This window comes from Vicugna pacos, chromosome 11 (assembly GCF_048564905.1).
Source record: "Vicugna pacos chromosome 11, VicPac4, whole genome shotgun sequence".
NCBI lineage: Eukaryota > Metazoa > Chordata > Mammalia > Artiodactyla > Camelidae > Vicugna > Vicugna pacos.
Window position 1 is genome coordinate 44,267,290 of NC_132997.1, and position 24,274 is coordinate 44,291,563.

General features: G+C 44.9%; 1 protein-coding gene across 2 annotated transcripts in view; it reads right to left on the bottom strand.

The window, feature by feature from the left end:
- Positions 1–24,274, bottom strand: part of SFTPD (surfactant protein D) — a 91,020-nt gene that overhangs the window by 9,121 nt on the left and 57,625 nt on the right. The window contains exon 1 of one of the 2 annotated variants that reach the window (XM_006211615.4): positions 521–620. The exons of the other annotated variant lie outside the window; for it this stretch is intronic. The gene's annotated coding sequence lies outside the window, so the exon portion shown is untranslated. Of the gene's footprint in view, positions 1–520; positions 621–24,274 lie in introns of those variants that run through there. 2 annotated transcript variants of the gene reach the window in all.

A 24,274-nucleotide genomic window follows, 5' to 3' on the forward strand; every position in this document is an offset into this window, starting at 1 on the left:
CTGAAAATTGGTTGGAAAATCAGTGACCTAGTCCAGAAGGTATTCTCTTTTAAGTACGATTTGAGGCTAAGAAAGAAGCATGTTTATCCATGTCCCACAGGCAGTTGGTACCAGGATGGGCTTAGAACCCAGACCTGTGAGTGAATACCTGGTCTGTTTCTCCTCTACTTCCCTTCTTTCTGAAGAAATCAGGGATGGAGAGGAACCAAGAGGAAGATGAACTGCATTTTCCACTGGGGCTTCCAGACAGTGGCATCCGAGGTCTGGCTGGGTGTCATATCCAACTCACCCACCCTCTTCCAGCCCAGAAAACAAATCTCCCACTGAGCAGAAGGAGCAGAAGAGTGCTCCTTATGACTCCACGATGCCCCTCACCTCCCACCCCAACAGCTCCTAGACCAGAACAGCTACATGGATCCCACCTTCCCCAACACCAAGAGGCTAAATCAGCCATGTAGGCAGGGAGATAGTCACCAGACACTGGGAAAACAAAATGAGAGGCAAGGACAGAGACACTCACAGTTGCTTCCTCTGGGGCTCCAGAAACTCCAGGCAAATTAGAGTTTCCCGGGCAGGGACTGCTGGCTATTTATGCCTGCCCTGCAACCCGAGCCTCTCCCAGAAAGAGAGTTCTGATTTCCTGAGAGCACTCTTCAAGAAGTAGGGCAGTTTCTTCCTTGTTGACTCACGCAGTCCCACCCCTACCTGGCAGTTCTGGACACCTGCCACCGATGTTCGTAACACTGTCCACACATCACTTTAGAGTCTGTCAGGCACCCTATGTCCATGATCTCATCTGCACCTCCCTGCAGCCCTGTGAATTAAGTAGTAAGATCACTGTCTGTATTTTACAGATGTCCAGGAATCCAAGGTCCAGAGAAGACCAGCAAGTTGCACAAGGACTTTCAGTTATTGCAAAAGCAACCTGCATCTGCAGATTCCACGAGCCGGCACTTGCTTTGCCCACTTCTCTTCCCCCTTCACCTCAACATCACTGCCCAGATATGAAGAAAGAGCTCCTTGGCACATCTGAGCAGGGGCAGGGCAGCTGAGAGAGCTGCCACCTGGCAGGGTCACTCTTTTGCTTTCTGCTCTAAATCTAGGAGCACCCCCCACCTGCCTTTGCGGGATGGCCTTCCCTAACTTCCTTGCCCAAATCTCTTCACCTTTTTAGCTGGTGTTTGCCTGTTACATGGCTCTCGTGACCAGTTTGGACCCCTGATACACTGTTGTCGCCATCCCCGAGGAAATGCTAACTTCCAGTGACTGTGAAGTAGTGGCCCACCCTACTGCTGTTGCTGTCACCGCTGCTTGCTTCTGGATCCCTGTGACTTTATCTCTTCCATCAACACTTAACCTAGGTCTCTACACCTGCAGCCCCATGTCTCCAATCCTCTCCTTTGGCCACCCCAGTGGAGGTCCTGGCTTGCTCCTGGCTTTTGAGTCTCCTTGTGGCATCTCCTTGTATGTTGTAGAATCTCTAATGCCAGGTTTCCTCATTTGGTAGGGAAAGATCTTTCTTTTCACATATTACAATTTTCTGAAGTGGGATCCCATAGTAGAGCACCTGGGCTCCTAATAATTGAGCTCTTTCGAGGTTAACCTGCAGCCCTCTCTGTTCTAGGCTGTTCAAGTGCCCCCTGGACACCCGGGCCAGCATGGAGGCTGAACTGAACCCTTGCTCTCCTCTCCCCACAAAGCCTGATTGTCAAGGCTTAGCCTGCTGCCTAAACAAACTTTCCTTATTTATGGCGACTTTTATGAAAGGAGCCCTATGTTTCGTCTCTTCCTGCAAGCTGGCTTCTATTAACTGCCACCTCCTAGACTGTCAAATGCATCCCTCACAAGGCCCTTGGACCCCATTATAACCCAGAGTAAGGTGTTTCCTTTGTCTGATTCCACATTCCAACAGAGTCTAGGTCGATTTATGATCCAGCCCAGGCATTCATGTTACAGTGATAACCTTTGCTTTGCTGTTACACCAACACAGGTGAGAAGAATCAGATTTTAAATGGTGATCACAATGGCTTTCATGCAGACCATCCCTGGACCACTGTCTCTTCCCAAGACAGGGTCTAGGATGACTACACAGTTTCTTTGAGAGCCAGTCACTGGCGCTGTACTGCAGGCTCGGCACACCCTGCAGCCCCCGGTGGACTTCATTAGCTGCACATTTGTCAGAGCTGAGCTGTAGCCTCTGCGATGTTACCAGCTCACGAGGCTGCTGAATTTGCTGAGATTGTGCGCACGTTACCGCTGACACTCCCAGCTCCGTGAGCCCATGTATGGTCAGGCCATTCCGGATGGCTGTTCTCTTGCTCCCTGCACATCCCCTGCTCAACCAGTCCCTGCTTCACTCACATGACTATCCAATCCCCTTAATTATACGGCTTAATTAGTAACTGACTAGCCCCGGCCCCAGCCACTGGTTTCCCTGGTAACTGATGAGCCAACCTGATGTCAAGCCTCCCACCCCCCACCTATAAATGGTAGCCTCCTTCTCCCTCAAGTAGGGGGATTGCAGCCATGTTCTGCCTGCTGCCCCAGGACCTCTTGCTTTGAATGTGTCGGATTCCTTGTTCAGCAGATCACTGATTGCTATGGTTGCTGCCTTCAGGCTCTTTCTTCAGTCTTGAGGCTGGGCAACTGCAAGGCTTGCAGGCCTGCGGGGTGCAGCCCAACAGCTGGTGAGCCAGCCAAGAGGCCGAGGAGACCCCGGTGAGTGCCGAGGTGTGGGGAAATAGCCATGGGGTGCGGGAGGTCACGGGGGTCACCCCAGGGTGGCTGTCCACTAGCAGGTGGGGCCCTGTCTACCACGAGAGATGTCTTTCTTTTCCCTTATGTTAATGATACCCTGTAAATCTCAGCGTCTCTTTCCAGTTTAAAAGTAGTGGCCCCGTGCTCATGGCTCATCTGGCTGCATGGGGATGGCTGGGGAACACAGACAAAACGCGAGGATGTGGATAACCTACAAAGTACAAGCACATCCCCGGCCCACCCTCCCTAAACTACTGTAGACCCAGGCTTTAGGGGCTTTAACTCGGGGACAGGCTGGTGAAGTGGACGTGGCCAGTTACCCAGAAGGGTTTGGTTGGGGCCTGTGGCAATGGCAGAATAATTAGAGTGCCCTTGGGCTTCAGGTCCCAGTTATGGAAGGGGGCAGAGCAACGATACAGTGTGATGTGTGACAACAGGTGGAAGACAACACAAAAGGCCTACACGAGTGATTGAACGACACAAAAAAAATCCACTTAACCGGCTGTGAAGTTTAAGAACGAGCTGATAAAAATGCTATCCACCAGCATTTCCACCTGCCTTAACGACCCCACTGCTGTCAGGCTAGTTGAAAGTATGAATGGACTATTTAAACAATTGAGACAGGAAACCCACTCTCTCAACAGGTGGACCAGGAGGCTCACTCAAGCCCTGCGAACTACAGTGAAGCATCTCAGGAGCAATTGTCCCAGTGCCTACGCCATGTTAACCCAGAGGCAATTAGTCAGCACTATCCAGCTTCAACTGTTGACCATCAAAGGACCGTTGCCAATGACAAGTCAGGACAGTAGCTCACTTTGGCCCTTGCCACAGGCTCTACCTTCAAGGGAACATATTATAAATAGCCCTGGGACTGGCAAGTAAGTACTGGATGGTTTGGGTTTGCTGCCCCCCCCCGGGAGTTGGAAATGGACTTATATATTTCACCTGTCTCCTACCCAGCCCCACCTAAGACGATATAGGTAATTAAGTCGGACCTCTTACTGGAGAAAGGCACCATTATACTAATCCTGGGGTCTGCTGTTACCGTCCCTGGCCGGTACTGGACACTGGCTGTGGGGATTAAAGGTGGACAGGTGGGATGGGGCTGCAGGCCAGGACAAACGCCAGGCAGGGGTGGTGTTACCTCAGAACGCTATCACTGCTTATATTTTGCTTAACGGTCATGATCTCCTCTGTCTTGTGCCTGTTATTAAACATCTTGCTCTTCATCGCTAGTCTGAGCAGCGGGAATCTGTTCATGGGCTGGGTGACAATGGTGGCCTCACTGTGAAACGAGTTTGACTGCTGGGTCTGCGGCGTGCTGCCCTTGTCATCCTCCTCTTCCGGACTTCCATGAAACATTGACATGATAAGCACCTGGCTTCAAAGTTTGCCCACCTCTTGGACTCTTGATACTCTTCAGCGGCTGCTGTTCGCATGACCTTTTGGGTATTTGGTTGCAAGGCGCCTCTACACACCAGACCCTAGGGATATCTCAGAAGAGGGGTGGACCAAGATTGTATGGGTCGTTCAGGGTATGTAGGGGTGGAGTGTATGGTCCGGCCCTTCAAGATGGCTCTTACATCCCCTGCTCAACCATTCTTTGCTTCACTCACATGATTCTCCAACCCTTCTAATTATAGGGCTTCATTAGTTAACTGCCTGCATGCTTGCCCCCTGCCCCAGCCGCTGGTTTCCCTGGTAACTGAGGCGCCAACCTGACTTCAATCCCGCCTATAAAGGTAGCCTCCGTCTCCCTCGAGTAGCGAAGACTGCTGCCCTGTCCTGCCTGCCGTACATGGTGGGGTGTCCCTCCAGGACCTTTCTGCTTTGGACGTGTAAGACCCCTTATCCAATAAACCTCTGATGTCTCTGTCACTGTCTCCGGGCTCTGTGGTCTCAAGGCTGGGCAACTCCATGCCTTGTAGTCCCAGGGGTGTAGTCCAACAGCCCAGTACATGTCAGATCACTGCCAGACCATGAGGGGTGCTTCAGACAACAGTGGGTTCTCCTGACACTCGTTCTAGATGCCCCACTTCAGCCTGATTGACTTGTTTGCTCTTGTTTCCTGGCCCCAAGCCCTTGGCCCGTGACCCTGACTTCAATTCTTGCCACAATTTTGTTGTTCTCACTTACTCTCTCTGGTATTTGGATCTTGATTCTTCTATATTTCTGGCTTGATACTTTCCTCTAACTTCTAAGATTTACTGGAGAATTTCTGGTCTCTAGTCGTGGCCTAGACAATAAAATTACAACCCACTTCAGACTCTGGCCTGAGTTTTGACTGAGCCAGCACACTGTAGCTGTGTGTTGAATGACTGGGAAGAGAAGTGGGAATGGATGGGATTCTGACCAGCCTGACTCCTCGAGGAATCTCAGTCTGCTAATTCTAAAACCAACAACTGCTTTGACATTGATCCATTCTCTCTTTCCTTGAAGTAAATTTCACTGAACTGCATACTTTATGTATCCATTCCTTATCCCATTCTGTGAGAGTCCCCAGCAATTCCAGCCCAGGGTGGCCATGCGCCCACATTTTCAGTCACTCTGTTCTGTTTTCTTTTGTGCTTTTGTGACTTGTGTTCTCATGGTCTTTCCCATTCTCCTCAGTGAGACTAAGAGATCTTTTTCTTAAAGCTTTTTTTTTTATTGAAGTATGACTAACATACCAAAAGCTGTACATATTTAATATAAACAACTGAGTTTGGAGATAAGTATACACTTGTAAAACCATCACCACGGTCAAGACCATAAACTTGACCATTCATCTCCAAAGTTTCCTTCTGCTTTATCTTTTTATGACAGTTTTACAATAAAAGTATGTAACGTAAGATCTACCTTCTTAACAATATTCTATTGTATTAAAATTTGCTAACTATAGGGCATGGGCTATACAGTAGATCTCCAGAACTTACTGACTTGCGCAACTGAGACTCCGTACCCTTTGACGGACACCTCCGTTTTCCCTCTGATTCCAGGAGTTTGTTACAGATGCCTTATAAAAAATGAGATTATGAAGTATTAAGTATGTGTCTGGTTTATTTCACTTAGCTTAATGTCCTACAGTTTCATCCATATTGTTGTAAATGGAAGGGTTGCCTTTTTTTAAAGCTGAATAATCTTACATTGTATGTATATACCACATTTTCTTTTTTTAATCCAGCTTTATTGAGGTGTAATTGACAAATACAGTTGGAATATATTTAAAATGCACAATGTGATGGTTTGCTATACATATGCACTGTGACAGGATTCTCACAATCAGGTTAATTAACAGCCACCCCCACACATAGTTACCTGTTTTGGTTTTGGTGATAATGCTTAATATCTATTCTCTTAGCAAACTTCAATTATACAACAATGTTATAAATTAGTCACCATGCTGTATGTTAGATCAGCAGAATTTACTCATCTTATTACTAAAAGTTTGTAGACTTTCACCAGTCTCTCCCCATTTCTCCCTCCTCCCCAGCTCCCGGTCCCTGGCAACAACTACTCTACTCTGAGTTATGAGTTCAACTTTTTTTCTTTTTTGGTTCTACATATATGATACCATGTAGTATATGTGTTTCTCTGGTTTCTTTCACTCAGACTAATACCCTCCAGGTTCATCCATGTTGCTGTAAATAGCAGGACTTCCTTTTTACTTCTGATTAATATTCCATGTTGTATGTTTATGTAATCGTTTTATTTATCCAGTCATCTGCTGAAAGACATTTAGATTCATTTAGATTGTTCCTATATCTTGGCTATTGTGAATAATGCTGCAGTGAACATGGGAGTGCAGATATCTTTTCCAGATACACACAGAAGCAGGATTGCTGGGTCATATGGTAGCATCTCTAATTTTTGAAAGAAGCTCTGTATTGGTTTCCCTATGTCTGTACCAATTTACGTTTCCACCAACAGTATACAGGTTCCCTCTTCGTGTCCTTGCCAATATTTGTTATCTCTTATCTTTTTAAAAAAGTATTTTCCAAATTTACTGAGCAATAAATAGCAAAGATAGTTGTATTATTTAAAGTATAAAATGTGGTGATTTGATATACATATTTGTGAGTGGTTACCAAGATCAAGATAATTAATGCATCCATCAGCTCACATAACTAACTTTGTGTGTGTGTGTGTGTGTGTCTAGGGAGAATACTTAAGATTTACTCTCAGAAAATTCAAATATACAATACCATAATATTAACCATAGTCACCATGGTATACATTACAGTCTCAAAATATATTCATCTTTTTTTCCTTTTAGCACTTCAACTATATCACCCCACTCTCTCCTGGCCTGCAAGGTTTCTTCTGAGAAATCCACTGACAGTCTATGGTGAGTCTCCTATATGTTACAAGTCATTTTTCTCTTGTTGCTTTCAAAGTTTTCTATTTGTCTTTGACTTTTGACTATTTAATTCTAATGTGTGTTGGTATGGACCGTTTTGGATTTAACCTATTTGAAACTTTTGGACATCATGAATCCAGATGTCCATTTTCCTTCTTAGATTTGTGAAGTTTTCATTTGTTATTATTACTCTTTAAATAGGTTTTCTGCTCCTTTCCCTCTCACTTTTCCATCAAGGGCTTCCATAAATAAATGTTGATTCTGTTTACGCAGTTCATAAGTTCTATAAGCTTTCCTCACTCTTTTCATTCTTTTTACTTTTTGTTCCTGGTTGGATAATTTCAAATGACCTCTCCTCCAGTTTGCCGATTTTTACAATGTTGTACAGCGTTGTAAAATCTCTGTATTGAATATTTAAGTTCAGTCATTATGTTCTTCAGCTCCGAAGGTTGTTTCTCTTCCAGTATTTTTATTTCTTTGGGGTTATTTTGTTCATGTATTGTTTTCCTGATTTTGATTATTTGATCATATTTCTTTGATGCTTAATAAGCACCTTAAAGGTTATTATTTTGTCTCCAAAGATGAATTCTTCATCAAGCAGTTTGTGGGTCTCTGTTATTTGGTTGGTTACTGGCTGGAGCTTTATTCATTTGCTGGCATCACATTTTCCTGATTTGTTGTGACCTTTGTGCTGGTATCTGTTCATCTGAAGAAGCAGTCATGTCTTCCATTTTTTAACCTACTGGTTTCTAGAGGGAGTAATTTTCACCAGTTATTGCAGTCAGATTCTCGGATGTTCATTTGGTGGGATCCATGGATAAAGTGTAGTGACTTCTGGCAAGCGTCCTACCAGACACGGTCCATGGGCAAGTCTGTTGTCATAGTTTGTGGGTAGACGTACTGCAGCTGCCCCTGGGCACGTGGGCCTCTGCCAGGGTCTGTGGTCAGTGGGGCTGCTGCCTGTGTCTTCAGGGGGGCAGCCCATCACCAAGTCTGTGGGTGCGAAGGCCTGTGGGCAAGGCTGCTGTCTTTGTCAGCGGGAAGACGGGACTGTATTTGAGGTCCATAGGTGAATGGGGTTGCTACTGGGTTAGTGGCAGGCAGGCCTCTTCCAGGAGCATAGGTCTGTCTTCTAAAAGCAACTTTTCTTGGCTCCAAAAGGTATAATAAGGAATTTTTGTCCAGGAATGGCTGTTAAATCAATGTTTCTGTGTGTGAAGGGTGAGGGCTGGGGACCTTCTTTTCTGCCCTCTTGCTGACATCTCAAAACTGTAAGGTCTTAAAGAATAGGGTTATATCTTAAAATCCCAACCACACCTTGCAATTAGATTGCAAGGAGAGAAAGAACATAGGAATCCTGAAATGAAAAACCTATAGCATTAGGTGAAGAACTATTCTATTCTTTACATTCTACAGGCTTGATAATATAAACTCATAATATCCCATCTTTCCCACTAGCATCACAACACACTGTGATACAATTGTGTTTTATTACTAGAGCTTTGTAGTACAGAACAGAGGCTGCTATAATTATGTCAGACATACATACAGTTTTTATACAGATTTATATAATTGTATCAGTTTGGTGGACCCAGTGAAATTGCAGAGCCTCGTGAATAGATCTGATGGCATCAGTGGACAGCAACTGAGAGAAGGCAAGCCTATATTGTATCACAATAGTATAGTAATAAAAACACTATGACACTGACATAAAAATAGACACATAGACCAATGGAACAGAATAGAAAGCCCAGAATTAAAGCCCCACATATTTGGTCAATGAATATTTGATAAGAGAGCCTAGAATACCCATTGGGAAAATAATAGTCTCTTCAACAAATGGTGTTGAAAAAACTGGATAAACACAAGCAGAACAATGAAATTGAACCACTATCTTACAACACTCACAAAAAAACTAACTTGAAATGAATCAAAGACTTAAACCTAAGACTTGATATCATAAAACTCCTAGAAGAAAACATAGGGAAGAAGCTCCTTGACATTGGTCTTGGCACCAATTTTTTTTTTTTTGGATATGACACCAAAAGAACAAACAACAAAAGCAAAATCAACAAATGGGACTACATCAGACTTAAAAGCTTGTCCCTAGCAAAAGGAACAAGTAGCCAGATAAAAAAAGCAACCCACAGTATGTGAATTTTTTTTGCAAACCCTATATTGGATAAGGGGTTAATATCCAAAAATATAAAGAACTCATACAACTCAAGAAAAAGCAAACAATCCGATTTAAAAAATGACAGAGGGACTAAACAGACATTTTCCCAAAGAAAACATCCAAATGGCCAACAGGCACATGAGACGATGTTTAACATCACTAATCATCAGTGAAATGCAAATCAAAACCACAGTGAGATACCCCCCTCACACCCATCAGAATGACTATCTCCAAGAAGACAAGAGAGAACGAATGTTGGTGAGGATGAGGAGAAAAGGGAACACCTGTACACTGTCAGTGGACATGTCAGTCAGTCCGGCCACTGTAGAAATCAATATGGAAGCTCCTCAAAAAATTAAAAATAGATCTACTATGTGATCTAGCCATTCCACTTCTGGGCATATACCAAAAGAAGTGAAAACGGGACTGTGAACAGTTACGCGCACGTCTGTGCTTATTGTAGCATTATTCACAGTAACCAACAGACAGAAACAATCTAAGTGTCTATATGGGAATGGATAAACAAGATGTGAGATGTGTACACACACACACACACACACACACACAGTGGAATATTAGCAGCCATGAGAAAGTAGGAAAACCTGCCATTTGCTACAACATAGATGGACCTTGAGCACATTATGCTGAGCCAGATAAGTCAGACAGAGACAAATAAGCACTGTATGATATCTTTCATATGTAGAATCTAAAAAAGCCAAACTCATAAACACAGAGTAAAATGGTAATTACCAGGGGATGTGGGACAGGAGGTAAACCAGATGTTGTTTAATGATACAAACATGAGGTGGGGTGCAAGCAAGCCCTACAGATGTAATGTGCAGTGACTGCTGACAATAGTTTTGTACTATAAAATTTGCTAAGAGACTGGAACTTAATTCCTCCAATCATGTTATGTGTCAAATATATGTTAATAAAAAAGGGAATATACATACACTCCAGTTATTAGTGACCAACGAAAATGTGTAAAATTTTATTGTGGGTGATCAATGAATTTCTTCATTTAAAAATTTTTTGAATGATGCTATATCTTTAATCAATAATAATTCAAGGAAGTAACCTATGATGAAAAAGAATATGAAAACAGATATATGTAGGTATATGTATGACTGAACCATTTTGATGTACACCAGAAATTGACACATTGTAAACTGACTATATGTCAATAAAAATTTTTTTTAAATTGTATGAAATAATATTCTTGCTAAAATGCTGCTGCTGCCAGGAAAAATATTATGTTCCTCTGTGATAAGCGATGCTTTTTAAATTACAAGATTAGAAATGCCTTAGATTAAGTACCATGAAATCAATAAGGAAGTTAAAGTTGGAAATGAATGTTATCTTTTAAAAGTAGGTCACAAAAATATCTTCAACCATGAGATTACTAAGTTTGCTGATATCACACTGCCTTCCAAAACAAAAGCAGAAACCATTTGTAAATAATTCACATCCCTGACCAGAGGAAGCACACTCATTCATCTAGAAACCCAACATTTACCAGGACTTAATTCTACAAGGGACTATTATGCGCGAATTTGCACAGGGGATATGAAAATGAATTCAACTATGCCTACTCCAGTGGCTTTCAGGTGAATGATTTTTGGGTGAATGTCAGCAGATCACCTAATATCTTTGCTTCATTTTGTACAGGGTGGCAGTGCATGAGTTACAATTCAAAGGCCAGGATTTGTTCATCTCCATTTATGGAATATAATATTTACCTGCCATGTATTTATATCTGGTGGTGTCCTGGTAAACTAGTTCTTTGAATAAAAAATTCCTGAATTCTAATGTTTGCTGATTTCTGTGATGGAACTATTCCCACTATTTTAAGCTACCAACAGTTTAACAATTGGCTTGCAAAACATCTGAATATGCTCTCAACAGTTAATATGAGCCAAATCCCCAGGGCACCCCTGCTTTGGAAAACAAAGGGGCTCATAAACTTCTACCTTTTTTTCCCCCTTCTGAGTTTACAGAAAATTATTTGTGGCTGAGCTGATGTTAGACTATCCACTTTGATGTCAAAAAAAAAATCCAAAAAAGAGGTTACATGATTACTGAGTATGTGAGTCAGCACACCTGAGAAAAATCTTCAGCTGGCCAAGGAGCATTTTTAGGGATCTTAATCGATGAAGGCAAAACTTATTTCCAAACTAGATCTACGTTACTCATATGCAGGACTTCTCTAAAAATTTGAACTAACTTGTTTACTAACCTAAGAAAAATAATGTATCCTGTGCTGGGGACTTCCTCTTACTACTGTGAGTTATGTGACCTCATGAAAACTATTAAGCCAACATTTCTTCCAGTGAAATGAAAGTAACTTCATAGGTTGTTGAGAGAATTTTCCACAATGGGTAAAGACCCCATTGTTCTTTGAAACAATATTGAGGTCTAAAACCTAATTCCACTTGTGGCTTTTAAAACTTCTCTCCTTTCACATAATACACTCCTAGTTCTTGCCAGTCTTTGAGATGGAGAAGACAGAGCAAGGTTCTTGATATTTTTGATCCCCCCCCCACCACCCTGTGGCATAAGTGTCTGACCTTAACCTTTTGATTGCTGAGGTGCTAAGCTGTAAGTACAGTTTACCCCTATATATAAGAGGCAGGATATATACCTGGTGTAATTATACCTTGGGGGTGTTTTTCAGGGCACGTGAAACTAATGCCAATCGTGCAGTTTAACATAGTGTGCTCCACACCTCGGGTCCAGGTGTATGGGGGAGTCAGGTTAAAGCATTGAAATAGCCCCCTGGAAGGCACAGAGTGTGACTAGCAGTCAAGGGGTGGCACCTGTTCCCCATCGATTTAGATCGTTAATCACCATTGGAACCGGCAGATTCAAGGGAACTGCAAGAGGAAGGCCTGTAGCCAGCTGGGGGTGCTCATGGCATATTCAGCATTCTCTTAAATGCTCCCCTTTGGATATGATTCTGGAAATGTTGATGAGTGAGTTTTCTTGCCACTGTCCCCTGGTTATAGGGACTAGTGAGGCAGATCAATAGGGGCATTTTTGTGGTGGAGGGTTTTCCCTTAAACCCAGCACGGACAAACGAGTTGCTTCCCTGGCGGGGGTGGCTGAGAAAACCGGTAAAATGCAAGCAAAGGTACAACAGCAAAAATGGCAAGTAGGAGTCCACCCCCCACATCATTTCTGCTTATCTGTCGATGGTGCCTGACTTTTGAGTAGATATCTCAGAGTTTCCACTAGCTCACAGGTGTATCATTCTTTTGTTGTGACCTACAGGGTTTTTGGAGGTAAATTTTTCGTCTGGACAAATGTACCCAATTACACATCCCTTGCCATCTGACAGCAGGTGGGAGTGGCTAAAATTACTGTGCAGGGGCCCTTCCATTTTGGCATTAGTTGGTCCCCAGGGGACCCCTCTTTCCAGGTTTTAAGAAGAACTTGGCACCCAGGGTTTATTTGTGAAGGAACAGCTCCTCCCACTGTGTTTTTAGTGGGAGCTGGCGGTTTCTTGGTGGCATAGTCCTGGATTGTCCTAGATAAATAATATATCACAGGGTCCAGCTCACTTCCTCATCTGGCAGAACGTCACTAGTAAGGAACGTTCTCCTGTAGATCATTTTGAATGAGCTAAGTCTCAGGCTACTCCCTGGGGGCCACGTGGACCCTGAGCTGTGCAATAGGAAGCAAGTTGGTCCAGGGTTCATGAGTCTCTGGGCAGAGATTTGCTAAGATTTTCTTTAAAGGGTGGTTCATTTTCTCTGCCTTCCCTGAAGATTAGGGGTGCAAGGGGTGTGCAGTTTGTAGTCTACCCCAGGGTGGGTGTGAGCCCCTGACTTTGGCTATAAAAGAAGGCCTATTATCTCTCTGGATGGACTTTGGAAGTCCAAACCAAGAAGTTATTTCTTTTAAAAGGGACTTACAGGTTTCAGTAGCCTCTTCAGATCGGGTGGGGAAGGCTTCAACCCAGCCCGTGAAGGTATCGACAAATACAAGAAGATACTTAGATCCTGCCCGCGGGGGCACGTGGGTGAAGTCTAACTGCCAGCCTTCCCCTGGGCCTGTCCCTCAACATTGAACTGGCCTGAGTAACAAGGTGGAAATTGGATGGGCCTGCGGGTTACTACAGGCACACAAATTACAGGCGAAGTTTTCTTGTTCAACTGTTCTTTTGAGCCCCTTCCCTGAAAAGGCTTTGCTATAAGTCCCATTGTGCATCCCCCCACAGTGGGTGGCATCATGCAAGCTCTTAGTGAGTTTCCATCGTTGGACCACAGGGATTAGCACCTTATCATCCTCATCTGCCAGCCTGTGCTTCCTTTCTCACAGCCCCGTTTCTTGATGTTCTCTTGTTCCTGTGGGGAATCCCGGGGAAGGCTCGGTGGTTCAGGGCGGCCACCCACTAGGGCCGGAACTTGCTCAGGCTCTTGTGACGGGGCTGCCTGTTCTGCAGCTTGCTCAGCTTTGCTGTTCCCTTGGCTCACAAAAGCTCCATCCCTCTGGTGGCCCCCACAGTGGATTACTGCTACCTGGGTGGGGAGCGGCACTGCGTCTAAAACAGCCAGAATTAAATCTTTGTGTTTCATGGGAGGATTTCTAGTGGTTAACATTCCGCTTTCTTTTCAAAAGGCAGCATGAGCGTGTAGCATGTGGAACCCACATCCAGAGTCAGTAAAAATATTTAATTTCTTATCCTTCCCTGGTTGCAAAGTTCTCAATTTCATGCAATTAGCTGGGCTTTCTGGACTGATGTCTGGAGTGGCAGGACCTTGGTTTCTAGGACTTCATCCGGACTAACTATGACATACCCCAGCTTTGGTTCTCATTTCTATAAAGCCGCGCCCATCAGTAAACCATTCGACCTCAGGGCTGTCAGGAGGTTCATCTAGAAGAGCTGCTGGAGTAAGTTTGTTCTATGGTCTCTGTACACTGATGCAGTAAGTCTCTACTCTCGACAGATGGAAGCAGAGTTGCCAGCTTTAGGGCTGGGCATAACTTTAAGGTAATATCAGGGGTATCTTTTAGGAGGCCTGATACCCAGTTAACCTTCCCCCAGTCAACCAGTGATGTCCTTTGACTTCCAGCACAGATCGTCCCTGATGAGGGGTTAATACGTCTGTTGTCCCAGGGTGAGCCTGGAAGCCTCATTAACCAACGGGGCTGTGGTGGCTGCTGCTCGCAGGCAGCTTGGCCATCCCAGAGCTACTGAGTCCAGTGATTTGGAAAAGTAAATCATTGGTCTTTGATCTAGTCCCAGCTTTTGTGTCAGGACTCCAAGTGCTATCCCAGACCTCTTGTAAACATACAGGGTGAAAGGCTTGTCTACATTTGGAGGCCCTAGTGTTGGTGCTCTGCTCAGCTCAGTCTTTATAGAGTCTCAAAGGCCCACTGGTGGTCCCTATTCCAGCAAAGGGGTTCTCCTTCTCCTCCCTTTAGAGCCTTATATAGGAATCCAGATAGGCCAGAATCCAGCCATCCTGAGAAAGCCTCAGATTCGCCTCTGTGTAGCTGGAGATGGTGATGCACTTATGCTTTTTTTAGATCTGTGGCCCGGGCTCATGCCCCTGAGGTCAAAACAAGCCCTGAAGAGTGAACTCATTGCTGTGAGATCTGAGCCTTGCTTAGGGAGACTTTATATCCCCTTCCTGCCAGAAAATTTAGGACCTTAACAGTGTTTTGATCTGAATCTTGCTTTGTCTCACTACTTATCGATAAGTCATCAACATATTGCAGCAGAGTTCCCTTTCTAAGTCTCAGTTCCCTCAGCTCTCTTGCTAACGCGTTTCTAAAAAGATAGGGGCTGTCCCGGAAACCTTTAAAAGCACTGTCTGAGTGTATGGGGTAGCCTCCAGGGTGTCAGGGTCCCCCCATTCATAGACAAAAAGGTATTGAGAGTCTGGATTTATCGGAATACAGGAAAGTGCATCTTTGAGGTCCAAAACAGAGAAACAGTGAGTGTTCGTTCCCCTGTACCCGGGGGAGGAGGGTGTATGGGTTTGGCACCGGTGGGTGACGAGGGATGACCGCCTCATTTACTGCTCACAAGTCTTGTACAAGCTGACCTTCCCCGTCAATCTTCTGAACAGGGAGGATTGAGGTGTTGCCAAGGGGAATGGCAGGGCCTGAGTGTCTGTTTTAGGAATTTGGTGAGCAGTGGTGGATCCCTCTCAGGGCTGCAGGCTTTCGAGGACATTGTTTCTTCCAGGGAGGCCTTACTCTTATTTTTGTTATGGGAACACTGCCCTTCCTGGCACCTAGGTATCCCAAACTACAGGATCCCCCCACTGTCTAGTTTCCTGGGGGGTGTCTTGAGGAATATTTTGATCACCAGCAGGTGGTCATCTGGAGCTATTTACTAACAGATGCATTCTCTGTTTGAAATCTCTACCTCCTTTGATTTCACCCTGTCCTACGAATACAGTAGCTCCTAATTTATTTAGCATATCTCCTCCCAGGAGGGGGACAGGGCATTCTGGCATTTACAAGAAGGAGTGAATAATAATAATGGACCCGACTCCGCAGGCAAGGGGAGCTGTAAATCGCCTTACCTATGGCGGTCCACCAACTCCCGTCACAGTACAGTCACAGCTGGAGAGGGGGTCAGCCGGCCAAGTCAGAACAGAGCAGGCGGCTCCAGTCTCTACAAGAAATTCAGTTCTCCTACCTGCCACGTCGAGGGGGGCCCAAGGCTCTGCTGGAGTGATGAGGATGGATTGAGTAGGATCTGGAGCTGGGCAGACACTCGGCCCCATCAGTCAGTGTGCGGGAACCTCTCATCAGAGAGATTCGCAAGGAACTGGGGCTGGTCGGGGTTGTCCCTTGGGTGTCCCACCGGAGAGCATTCCCCTGCCAGTGCCCCTCCTTCACTGGTTCCGGCCCAGACAGCTTCTTGGCTGTCTGTCCTGTCTTCTTGGCCATCTGGGGCCCCTGTCAGGTGGTGGTGAATCAGAGCTGCCAAAAGCTGCATTTTCTGTTAGCCTCCTGTCCCTGTTGGCCTCCTCTGTTAAGTCTCGGTTATTATGGACCTTGACGGCCTCCTCTACCAAAGTTGACAACGGGGTTTGGGGTCGAGCCTCAAGCTTTTGCAACTTCCTCCTGATATCAGGAGTGGCCTGGGTGATAAAATGTGTGGCCAATAGCGACCTCCCCTCTGCAGACTCCGGGTCTGTACTGGTGTACTTCCTGACTGCCTCTGCCACCACCTCCGGAATACTGCCGGGTTTTCATCTCTTCCCTCTGTAACCCCTCGGACCTTATAATAATTCACAGGCTTCACCGTATCCCTTTTCACTCCTTCTAATAGGCAAGCAATATGATGTCTCATCCTAGCCTGGCCTCCGTGTGCTTCACAGTCCCAGTGTGGGTCGTGTTCTGGGATCACTTCCCCACCCACTTGATAAATTTGGTGGTGCGGATTGGTGGCCAGGAGGCCATTGCATGTTCGCTGGCCTTTCTCGGTACACGCTCCTTTACATTCCTCCAGGGTGCAACAGGAAGGCAGAATAACTATGATGTCCTGCCAGGTCAGGGAGAACATGAACCCCAGCCTGATAAATTCATCCCTGAACTTGGCAGGGTTCTCTGAGAACCTGCCAGACCTCCCCTAATAGATCCCTAAGTCCCCCATCAAGAAGGGAACACGCATGCTAGTAATCCCTGCGTTCCCATCAACCACCTCCCGGAGCGGGTAAAGGCTTTTATGGGCAAAAGTGGGAGCTAACTTTGAACCTGATTGGAGCTCCACTGGGAAAAGCACTGGGGGCTCCGATCTTGGGGTTTCTGATTTGACAGTGTGAGGTGGGGGTCCGGGGGCTGAAAAAGATGGTGACAGAGAAGAAATGGGGGCCAGAGAAGGAGGCTTGGAGTGCCAACGGCTAGTCGGCAGCTGAATGAGGGGGTGCTGTGAGATTGTCTGGCTTTAGGGGGTGACCCAGGAATAGAGGCCACACACACACATACACATACAACACACACACACACACACACACACAGGAACCCCTCAGGCCAGAGTCTTGATAAAGTTTCAGGAAGGCCTGCACATCCAGGACTTCTCCCCATTTTGGGCCTTGCTTACAAGATAGGCCCAGTTGTAAAACGGGGTTAAAGTTAAGGGAATCCATTCAGCGGCCACTTCTGGTCACCCAAGGCATATTGGGGCCAAGCTGTGTTGTGAAAGAAAATCAGCTTATTCTTTTTTAAACTGTCCCATTTAAGCTGTCCCCAGTTGCTAAGAATGCAACCCAGAGGGGAGTCTTTGGGGACTCCCTGGGCATGTCCCATGTTTACATATAAACCTAGGGGCTGACAGCTAGCGATCCCGGGGGCCGGATGGAGTCGGAGCCTGGCATGACGACAACCAACTTCTGGGAAACACTGATCTTTTTAGTGTCTCATTACTTGTTCCTTTCCCAGAATGCTGGAGTCGGAATCATTCGGTAGTACACAGCCTTTCCAGAGTAGCTTTCTACTTCAAAATACGCATTTAAGTTTCCCCCATGTCTTTTCATAGTTACAGCTTTTTAGTGCTGAATAATATTCCACTGTCTGGATGTATCATAGTTTATCTGCTCTCCTTCTGCAGGGCACCTAGGTTGCTTCCACGTTTGAGCAGTTATGAATATAGCTGTTATACACACACATCCATGGGAAGCTTTTAGTGCAGACATAAATTTTCAACTCATTTGGGTAAATACCAAGGAGTTTGATCAGAAATATTAAATTATTTAATAGAGGCCACCAATTTCACTTAACATATGCTAACTAGATTCTACAGATCAGGAAACATCTCTGTATTTGAAAATAAATTTATTTGAGATTAAATGTAATGTTTTAAACTCCTGACAGAGCTAAATTGAAAATAATTCACTTAGGCAAATAAATCTTAGCTAAAACTGTACATAGTTTTTAAAAACAGAATTAACTTCCGTGAAGTTTTAAATTCACAAAAAATTTAAGAGTTTAAGAGTGCTCCCATGTAAACTTGCCCCTACACAAGCCTCCACACTGTCAATAGCCCACATTTGTGGGACATTTTTAACCGATGACACTATATTGATGTCCGTGTCACCCAATGTATATAATTTGCATAAGGATTCAATTTTTGGGTTGTGCAGTCCATTTGTTTCGACTAATACATAATGTCATGTCTCCACCACTATAGTGTCATACAAAATAGTTTCCCTTCCCCCAGAGTCCCCAGTGCTTTACCTATGTATCCATCCCCAAAGCCTCCATCCATCCCCTGACACAACTTATTGCTGAAAAGCAGCCCCCAAACTATTTGTACTTGCAATCATAGTTGTAGTATAAAGTTTCAGGAACCCTGGAAAATTAATAAGGGATTTGGATTACTAAAGAACACAGCACAGGTGCTGAGGGAAACTTACCTCTTGGTAAGTGCTGGTTAAATCCATACTGGGAAGAGTCATCAGGATAATATGGAGGATGGTTGCCAACTGGGCAGCTCCTGGAAGCACAGGACTGAAAAGACCCAGGATGGTCTGCCCTTTTCTTAAGTATCTTCCCCTTTTTTTTTTTTTTTTGTAGAACCATGGTTTTAAGTTTATTTATTTATTTTGTTGGGGGAGGTAATTAGGTCTATTTATTTATTTTTAGAGGCGGTACCGGGGATTAAACCCAGGACCTCATGCATGCTAAGCATGTGCTCTACCACTTGAGCTATACCTTCCCTTTCTTCCTATTTTAGACCTTCATTAAATATTTAAGATATTGAGGATGTCAGATGAAGCAAGTAGAACTTAATTTTAGCTGAAAGTACAGATGCTACCAGTTGTACATCAATCACAATATTTTTCAAATCATTGATTCTGGGATTCCTAGTTTTTACATACTGATTTTACATTTTGGTCCTCTGTTATGTTCAGTTACTCTTGTTTCTTCATTAGACTAGAAGGTAATATTTCCAATACAGAGATATTCACTTAGATTGTGTACATTGCATCTTATCCTTCCATCTCCTGGAGCACTTCAACCCATCATCAATCGTAATATTGATTTTCAGATAATGATCTGATGGGAAATATTATATAGGTGATTGTTCTTGGGAGCCATCACGTGGGTGGTGCTCAGCTGCACTGGACAAAGAAAAACCCATCTTATGCAAATACAAAGTATGTCACAGCTTGTTAGCTAAACAAAACCTGAATAAGCAAAAATGTGACATACTACTCTGTTTTGAAGAAAGGGAAACAGACTCTGTAGATCGCACACCTATTCTTTTAAAAAAATTTTTTTATTGAAGTGTAGTTGATTTACAATGTGTTACTTTCCAGTGTACAGCAAACTGATTCAGTTTATTTATATATATATGTATATATATATATATATTCCTTTTCATATTCTTTTTCATTATAAGCTATTATAAGGTACTGAATATAGTTTCCTATGCTCTATAGTAGGATCTTGCTATTTATCTATTTTATATATAGTAGTTAGTATCTGTAAATCCCAAACTTCCAATTTATCCCTCCACTTTGCCCCTGGTAACCACAATTTTGTTTTCTATATCTGTGAGTCTGTTTCTGTTTTGTAAATAAGTTCATCTGTGTCATTTTTTCAGATTCCACATATAAGTGATATCATATGTTATTTTTCTTTCTCTTTCTGGCTTACTTCACTTAGAATGACATTCTCTAGGAGCATCCATGTTGCTGCAAATGGCGTTATGTTGTCGGTTTTTATGGCTGAGTAGTATTCCATTGTATAAATATACCACAACTTCTTTATCCAGTCATCTCTGTCAATGGACATTTAGGTTGCTTCCATGTCTTGGGTGTTGTACATAGTGCTGCTATGAACACGGGGGTGCATATATATCTTTTCAAATTAGAGTTTCCTCTGAATATATGCCCAGGAGTGGGATTGCTGAATCATATGGTAATTCTATTTTTAGTTTTTTAAAGAATCTCCATACTGGTTGCACCAAATTGCATTCCCACCAGCAGTGTAGGAGGGTTCCCTTTTCTCCACACCCTCTCCAGCATTTATTGTTTGTGGCACACCCGTTCTTGGTGGCTATTGTCAGAGTAAGTAAAGAGATACACGAGCTTAGAAGAGGACTGCACTGTTTAAAAAGACCAAGTGGGCAAGAGAGCAATTGAAATAATGTGGGAAGTACAACGGATGTGTCACATCATTGAAAGGTAGCTATTTCTTTCATATAAAATGAAAACAAAATAGAAACCTGAAGTGCTACTTGTATTAAAAAAAACAAACCCACTTTGACGGTGGATGTCACAGCTTAAAGCAATGTCATAGTTTAAAGCAATGATTGGATGAAAAATGCTACCAATCATTTCTGTTGAGCTTAAGTTCCAGAAAATTATAAAAAACCAAACCACAAGCCACAACCACCAGCACCACCACCACAACAAAACCCCAGTGAATACTTTTGCTACTCAGGGCTGTGAAACTCAAGTTACGTGTGCTAAAATAATGACAGTTTAACTCAAACAGAATCAATTAGAGATGAGACTAATTATACCAGGAAATAAATGTAATCAATCAGATTACAATAGAGCTGGGGTGTGTGTGTGTGTGTGTGTTCCAATAAGAGAAAGGCGCTCTGCTTTTCCTAAAGGAAACGTTATTTAAATAAAGGTAGTGTCTTCTAGATCCACAGAATCCTACCCAGACAGTAGGTGGCATTCAGACCTGGGTTTTCAACTGGGTTATATTTGAAAGCTGCCTTATGCACAAGGAGTCACATGGGCAGGGTTCTTCTTTAAGATCACAAGGACAATTTTGGGAGAGGGGCATTAATTGGGGAGAATTCCACTGAAGTATAAATTTTCCATCTGAATACAGTGGCTACATCCTGATTTTGGCTCCAGAGGCTGAATAGCCATTTGGCTGCTGGCTTGCGTTTCTCAACGCTACCACTTGAAAAGAAGAAGGGAGGAAACCTGGGTGAAGGAAGACCACCAAGAGATAACTTACACCTTCATCATAAAACATGAGGAAAAATTATGGGTAGCTGTACATGCCCATACAAATGAAAATGCTAAAATTATGGGAAGAGCAAGACTCACACGCTTTCCTGAGTGACTGCCTGGAACTGCTGTTGTACCATTCCCTCCCATTTTCTGTACGCTTAAAGTGCTTCAAGGGAAAATCATATGCAAGGACTTCACAGTATTTTGGACTTAAATGTGAATCAATCATTGATAGATGGAGACTGAAGTCGTTTCCAGTTGCCAGTTCCAATATTCTCAGCTAAGATAAAAACTCATGTTCCTGAACGCACATGTTCAAGAGATACAACATCCCTTCTTTCCTACACATCAGCCTAACTTCAGGCTTGACTTTGATCTTGCCAGGAGGGAAACGTGTGTGGATGAGTCCTTCTTAGACCTTTGTTTTGGTCCCAGTTCCAGTATTGTGCAGACAACCGAGGAGGTGGTGATGGCAGGGAGTGTTACGGACCTGGGTCCTTGGACTCTTTAATCAATAGAAATTGATAAGAAGCCAGACAAGAAGTTCAGGCAAGGCTTTATTGGGACTCAGATTCCAACATGAGGGAGCGAAAACAAGAAACAGGTGCCCTTGCTTGCTCTCCAAGGAGGGTGGGTTGATTCCCTAAATGGGGTGAGGGTAAGAGATGATAGTTCGGGCCAGAGGCTGGCTTAGGTGGTCAGCCCACCCCCTTGGTGGTGCTGTGTGCAGGGATCCCGCGCATACCCTGCTTTTGCTCTTGGCACCCCAGAAATGGCAGTTGATTTGTGGCCTTTTTGTATCTTATTGTTTATAATTTCTCCAACTGCGCATGCCTGCAGTTAGTTTTAGTCTCATAGTTTCTTTGTGTTCTGTTGTTGGAGGAGACATTTGTTCAGGTGGAAGCACTGCAGCAAAGGGTCCCAGGTCCGAGCCTGTCTCAGGAGGAGGTCACGTTTGCCATGACCAGGCTTTTGTTCATTCAGGTATTGGGAAGGGCGTCCGCTGCCTGGTGCCCACAGTGCCTCCAGAAGCCGTGTGGAGCTGGCAACAATCACTGAGGCAATGAAGCACTGCCTGCAGGACAGAGATGAACCACGCTCGCTTTGGGTTTCCAAGTGATGGATGCTTCTTCTTGTCCATGGCCTTGCTGCTGAACACGATGAGCGTTCCTTGCTCCTCCTCCTTTCCATCACGCTAGCTCTGCATCTCAGGAAAGAGGCTTGAATGGGGGATGCAGAGAATGATTCCTGCCTCCTCCTAAAGGTGAGGCCCTGGTGAGCTTTGCAGCGTGTTGAGCAGAGCCTGAATCTCTTCCTCCTAGAGGGGTGCTTCTGGTTGTCTGGAGGCTTTTCTTCCTGCGGATCCCCCTTCAGAAAAGCTCGCATCTTCTCCTGAATCTCTGTGACTGAGACGAGTTCATCTAAGAGTCTTGAGGATTCTGCACAGGGAGGGTGCAGTGGAGATGACCCTTCTGTTGATAGTGTCTGCTGCCACTACACAAGCGTCTCATCATGTCCAGGCTGCAGGATTGCCCCTTCCTGCGGCTCCCCTCAGGCCATGACAACCTGGGGTCCCTCACCCCACCACTGTAAAGCATGGGGTATGCCTGGCTGACACAGATCCTGCAACTGTTGCCAAGGACTGTGAGTGTTGGGCTGAGGGGAGTCCTGGAAGGGCAGAGCTGCCGTGCCAGTGTGCTCACCGTGCTCCAGGAATGTTCCTTGGTGTGAGGGTGAGAACAGGAGCGTGAGGTGGTGAGGGACCCCCTCCCACAGTGTCCTGTTGATGAGTGGCTCGTAAGTGTCCAAGGAGGGTAAGTTTTCTCTCTTCCCTGCACAGCCTGAGTGGGCTGGACCACTGTGGTCCCTGGTGACTGGCCCACACAGCCCCCAGAGGGAACCCAAGGGAAAAAGAACATGGGGGAGAAAGGAGGAGCTGCAGCAGCAAATGATTGGATGCTCTTGAGAAGACTGGAGGGAGGAAAATGATGGGAGCTGTTGAGGGCGGCTGTATGGTCAGGCCATTCAAGATGGCTGTTATCTTGCTCCCTGCACATCCCCTGCTCAACCAGGCTGTGCTTCACTCACAGGACTATCCAATCCTCTTAATGATTAGGCTTAATTAGTAACTGCCTGCGTGCTTTCCCCCTGCCCCAGCCGCTGGTTTCCCTGGGAACTGACAAGCCAACCTGACGTCAGTTCCCCCTATAAATGGTAGCCACCGCCTCCTTCTCTGAGTAGTGAAGTTTGCTGCCACATCCCCTTTGCTGTACGTGGTGGGATGCTGCTCCAGGACCCCTTTGCTTTGGCTAGGTAAGATTCCCCTGTCCAAAAAGCCACTGGTGTCTCTGCCTTCAAGCTCTTTCTTTGTCTCAGGGCTGGGCAACTACAAGGCTCACAGGCCTGCAGGATACAGCCAACAATAGTAGATTGCTTCGGCCCTACGAAACAGTCAGGGCAAGTCTAGCACTAGGACCTTCTGCCAGGGCATCCAGTGACCCACTGCTGCTCTGCTCTGGGTGCTGAGCTCTTGGTTCTAAAACCAGCTCTGTTTCCCCCAATCTGTCAGGCAGAGGACAAAGTCTGTTCAGCCTAACCTCAGGGAGGTTATCTCTACCTTTCACCTGGTCCTTGCAAACTAGGTGTAAATTCAGGGTAACTGTCCACACCTGGCTAGGACTGGCTCCTACGTTGGTTGGTCAGAATGGTGGGCTCTCACACACTGTCCATTACCTCTTTTGCCTTTTTGTTTCCTGGGAGTTGATGTCTTAATATTACCCACCTTGTGAATCCTAGGGTAATCCTTAGTGATCTGCCTCCCCTTCCCTACCTGTACACCCCAAATCCGTGGGAATACAGGCATTCCTTACAACCTTCCCCTTGTCTGCTAATAGCTGTGATCCAAATGAAAAATCACCTTCTCTGGGTCAGATCCCTTTTCTGGTTTAGACATGGGTTGAAATTCATGCCTTCAGCGCATGTGTCTGTCTGCTTGGTATGTCTACAAGCCCATCTCTTATGGACAGAGTTTCAGATATAGGCAGCCAACAAGACCAG